Source organism: Rosa chinensis, chromosome 7 (genome assembly GCF_002994745.2).
Source record: "Rosa chinensis cultivar Old Blush chromosome 7, RchiOBHm-V2, whole genome shotgun sequence".
NCBI lineage: Eukaryota > Viridiplantae > Streptophyta > Magnoliopsida > Rosales > Rosaceae > Rosa > Rosa chinensis.
In genome coordinates this window covers 51,032,107-51,038,106 of record NC_037094.1, presented here as the reverse complement: position 1 = coordinate 51,038,106, position 6,000 = coordinate 51,032,107, and positions in this window count along the sequence as shown.

Here is a 6,000-nt window from a genome sequence, read left to right as displayed (position 1 = left end):
GAGTAATCCTTCAAATTCTTAAAATAAAACTAAAGAAAATATGAAATAAGGAGGAGGAAGGTGGAGAAGGGAGCATCCCAAAGGGCTGCCCTGTTTTTGCGGCGCTGTAGGTATCTAGGTTCTCCTCCAAAAGAATGAGATGAAGAGGGTATTTATATTAATTGTGGTGGCCATTGGTTGTGATACAAGGGATAAGGATAAGGGGTCTGGGATGATGCGGTGCATTTTCACAGTCAAGACAGAGGAAGAAAAAATGCTTCTGATCCGTGCATCCCATGTGATTGGTCTTTGCGTAATTTGAATGCTCACTGCCACATGTCAGCTCATAATTTGTCAGACCAATTAATGGTACCAAATGTTTAATTAAGTAGCTAATTAACCAGTGCTTAATTGATTAATTAAACCATACTTAATTGGTTAATTAAGGCATCCATAATTTCGTCCTTTTGTCGAAAATCCCGAATTGCTCTCATTTTCGTGTAATTTCATCTCGTTTCCGCAACTACATTTATTTCCTACAAAATAAATAAAAATAGATTAATTACATAATAATTGACTTAAAATTTAGCTTAATTCTAGTATTTCGAGTGCAATTATGCTCATAGAAATACGTGTAATCAGTTGGTCGAAAGAAAATTATTTCCTACAAAGACATTTCCTACGACTTCTGATGATGACTTTTTCATAGGAAAAACGTATTTCCAACTAAAAGACCCTATTTCTGACCAGTTTTTATGGTCAGAAATTACCGTCTATGTTCTAATGGAGCAGACTCGAAAGGAAAGCCGAGATGAGAGACATAGAGTCTCAGAAGAGGGAATATCTATGGGAAAATTGTAGATCGGTGCCTCCCCTAACTCTCAAGTCAATGATCCAAATGAATATAGATCTAGATCTGGTTACAGAGAAGCTGGAGGAAAACTAAAGAAGTGCGTTTGGTTTTTATTTTTTAGAGGGAAGGTAGACATTCTCCCACTAGGAATTATTCTTTTCAATTACTCTAGTTGTTAATTAGACAGACTTGCTATAGTTGATCACTTGATCTAATGACAAGAAGCAATAGAAAAAAATTCGAAAAGATGCAAAATATTCTTGGCAGCTTTAGGAGAAACCTTGCTAAAAGTCCATCATTCATTGACAAATATTGAATTATGTGCTTCTCTCCAAACTCCTAAATTTAATCCAAACTTTGTCTGTATCGAAAAGAAAGATGAACCATCTTATTTTTATACCAACTGGGGTCCACAACCTAACTATTACACTGAAAACTCAACTCCCTCGCTCCAACACTTGGAAATGTAATTCTAGTGTTCCATATAGAGAAACCTGTATTTGAGAGTAAAAACTAACTAAATGTGAAAGTCAGCTACTTCACGTGAAAACTCAACTTTCGCACTTGGAAACGTAGTTCCAATATTCCATATAGATAGGGATGGCAAAAATTAATCGGGTAGGGTACCCATAGGGTATTCGATCCTAACAGGGAGAAATTTAGGGAAAATCGGGTAACGGGGATGGGGATCCCCAATATTCGAATTCTGAAATCGGGTATGGGGTAGGGATGGTATTTTGATCCCATCCTCATACCCACTCAATAAGAATTATCTAAAATATATTTATATATGTTCAAGTAAACCCTAATTTGTATTTCGCTTAAACTCTAGGTTACTTGACCTAGTGGTAATAGAGTTAAATTAGAAGGATCTAGATTCCTATTCAATCTATGATTACTTTCCTTATATGATTGAGATTCTATACATTGTAATCCTCTATATGAAGTGGCCCCTATTATCAATGAGAATACACAGCAATTTTCTCTCAATTTCAGTTTCTCTCAATCCGGTTTTTAGCCCTGATTCAAGAAGCTAAAAACCTTGAATCCGAATACAAAACCTTGAAGCCTTTTCTGCCTCCACCTTACACATTGAAGAACTCGATTCCAAGAATCCAGAACCGGAGGCGGCACCCCAAGAACCGGCCGGAAACCTACCGAACCGGCCACCGGAAGCTCCATATATACATCTCGCCGCAAATATTCCACCGGTTCACCATCTTCCGGACCTTCAATTTCTACCAAATTTTGATAGTAGAAGCCTACTGATCTGAAGTTTAAGGAACAGGAAGAAAAACTTAAAAAATCGGCCTAAAAATACGTGAACCGGCCACCTGAACATCTGCATCTTGAACAGGCCACCTGAACATCTGCATCTTGAACAGGCAGGGGAAAGGAAAAGAAGCCCAAGGCAGAGGCCCACAGATGCGTCAGCACAAGGATCCACTGCCACATCAGCACTGCCACGTCATCACTACACTTCAGCAGCCAGACCCACGGCCACGTCAGCAGAAGGACCCACTACCACGTCAGCATCAGTGCCACGTCAGCCCTTCGGTCAACCCCCGGTCAATGACTTTTCCGGCCACTTCAGGCGAATTTTCCGACAACTTTTCAAAGCCATTTTCCGACCCCTTTTTCAGGTCAAATTTTTCTGGCGACCAATTTCAAGGTATTTTTTTACTAAACGTTCCCCTTTTTTTAGAGTTTTTAAATTTAATTTCTCTTCTTTTTCAGGGACTTGCAACCTCCCTTCTTCTACCCCCCTTTCTTTATCATAGGGGAGACCAAATTAAGCAGAACTGTGAGGGTTCGTGCTCACTCCAAGCTTGGAGCTTGTAGAGTTCTCCAAACTTTGAGTTTGTTGAGATAAAACGATCGACCACAAACATCATTGTTTCGATCTAATCCAACCCCTCTTGGAATCGAATTTCTTGGAAGCGACTACGCTCAGAAATTTTATTTGTTTTCGTGGTAGCCTTTTTTGCTCCGAAACTAATCCTAGTTTCTTGTTCTCTTTCAGGATGAGTAACCTAAACAAATTGGACTTTGCTCCATTGGGAACAACTGGCTCTAAATATCGTAGGTGGGTTCGTGATATACGCCAGCATCTCAAGGCCAATGGAATCTTGGATATGATTCTCAAGCCTGATATGATTCTCAAGCCTAGCCAGGACATGCTAACTGTTGAGCAAGCTCAAGCTTTGGGTGCAAATAGAGCAGCCTTAGAGGCAAATAAGGCGAAAGCTGTTATCCTAATGACTCGTCATATGGATGATTCGCTCCAGTACGAGTGTATGAATGAAGAAGACCCAGAAGGCTGTCGATCTCACTCGAAGATAGATTTGGCAACGTCCGTGACTCCCTGCTTCCTAACCTAGAAGTGAGATGGCATAGCCTCTGTTTCTGTGATTTCAAGTCAGTTCTTGACTACAACTCGAAAGCACTTTGCATTAAATCCTTAATGGAATTCTGTGGTAAAGAGATCACAAATGCAATGTTGATTGAGAAGACTCTCTCTACTTTCCCCGTCTCTGCATTGATGGTTGCTAAGAACTATCGAATCGATGTTACTGCAAGACAAATCACAAGGTTTCCTGAGCTCATTGGAGCTATGAATGTCGCTGAAAAGCATGACAACATCCTTGTGAAGAACTATAATTCGAGATCCGTGGGAACAGAGCATATTCCGGAATCCAATTATAGTCGCATCCCAAAGAGAGGGCGCCAAGAGCGAAACCCTAATCTTAGGAATACATTTGGACGTTCTGGTCCATATAATTGTTCTACTTGGGAAGGTCATTGCTAAAATAGGCGAACACGAAACCGAAGAGGTAAACGTCGACAGAGAAAGGGAGGCAACGCCTCTGGCCATGTTGGTGAGCCATCTAAATGACACTTTCAAAGCACCTCAATCAATGGAGTTTGAGCAAAGAGATGTATGTTCTCGATGTGGAGTGTCTGATCATTGGACACACATTTGTAGAGCTCGTGAAGAAATTGTCACCGCCTACAAACAATATTGTGAAGCAAGAGAAGCTCACTATATGGAACAAGAAGATCAAGAAGATGATCTAGAGTGAAGGGTTGAAGACTACAAATCTGGCTGGGATCAATAGATCGCCAATTCTGTTTAAGCCTTTATTTTTCCAAGAGATGTAATAGGCAATTTCCATATATTTTTGTAGTAAATGCCAATGGTTTAGCTTTTCTTCAAAGTAGGCTCACTCAAAGTAAGTGTGTTGTCTAGGAAGGTTCTGAGATTAGTGATACTTAAGCGGGCCTTGCTCAACCGACATCTCTCTACTCACCTGGTCACATTTCTTTTGGAATTACCAAAAGAAGTTAGACGACTACCATTGTTTTGCATTACCTACCATTTTGGATTAGATTTTGTTTAGTCAAAGAGACAATGATGTATCTCCGTTGGCTTATGAATAAAATTTTGAGTTCTTTATGACTCCATTTTGATTCTGAGCATATGACTTTTGTGACTACGATGGCTGGGCCATCAATATTAATTCAAGGACATGGAATAGCACAAGTTCCACTTGCCAAATGACACCTTAATTACTGTCACAGAAACTCTCTACGCTTTTAGAGCGAATCACACCTATGAATAGTCGAATGATTCTATGCGAAAACACATGTAGAGAACGGAAATGAGTTCCTTTGCAATACCTCTAATGATAGCGAATAAAGGTGCATCTTAGAGAAGTTTATGTGTCTCTCTAGTGGACTTTATGTCACTATTCGAGCTATTAAATCCAATAAAGTTACGAGAGAAGATCTCTTGGATTTAGACACATATTGGCTTTGTCATGATAGGATAGGTCATCCTGGTCATGATATGATGATCGGTCTACTAAAGACTTCACATGGACATCATTTCTTTCGAGCGAAACGAAGCATGAATCAAAAGTTGATTTCTGGACTACGTGTGACCGACGCAGCTGCCTAGGGCACCGCCTCCATCCACCACCAACCTAGGGCTAGCGCAGTCCCTATCCATAATGCCATGGATAGCATCCATCATGTGATGGCGCCCCAGGTGATGCTGCAATCACCAACTTGCTTCAAATAGCGTTTCAGACGCTCATGCCTAACCAAAATACTCATTGGTTGCTTCTAAAGCCTCTCGCTCATTTTACAAAGCCCGTTCCTTAGGGAAATTAGGACTACGACCATCCTATGAAAAGGAAATGAACATACTCATTCTATTCTTACATAGAATCCATGGGGATTCTGTGGATTGATTCAACCAACTTGCGGACGCTTAAAAATTTCATGATGTTGGTTGACACGCAAACAAGCTGGTCACGTGTTGTGCCATTGTCCACCTATAAATGCTGCTTATGCTACACTCCTAGCACATATCATATGACAACAGGCTCACTCCCAGATCATCCTATTCAGTCAATTGGATTTGACTATGCTAGAGAGTTTACATCGAAAAATTTTCGATGGATATTGCAATGAGACTGTTGTTGGACATCATATTCCCATGTACACACCCAAATAGTCTTGCGGAAATGTCTACGATGATAGTCCGGACATTGGTAATGCACACCAATCTCCTTATATCCGCTTGGGGTGATGCAATATCACATGCAGTTATGCTAATTCGTCTACGACCCACCGCCACTCAATGTACTTTTGCGTTACAGCTAGTGACTGGGTACAAGTATCGTACTTACGCATATTTGAGTGAGCCATTTATGTGCCAATTGCGCCGCCACAACGCTCTATGATGGGTCCTTACAGACGAATGGGCAACTACATTGGATTTGAGACTCCAACAATCGTCCGTCACTTAATGCCCTTGCAAGGCGATCTTATTATCGCTAGATTTGCGGGTTGTCACTTTGATGAGACAGTCTTCCCATTGTTAGGGGGAGATAAGAACACGGATGTTCAGCAAGAACGACAGGAATTGTCATGGCCTGTCCCCACTATGTCTCATCTCTATCCCGGTTAAAGTGACGAGATCACACAAATATGCTGCAAACAAGCCTACAAGGAAGGACGTCCCTACGAGAGGACGTAGTGCCACCCTATAAGGAGGTAGGCATGGCGCCAATGCCAAAGAGAGTGGCACTCTGGCGTTGTAGGCCATAGCCCCAGCTAGGATGCGTGGGGGCCCGTAAGTTCGAAGGACACCTTGGCAC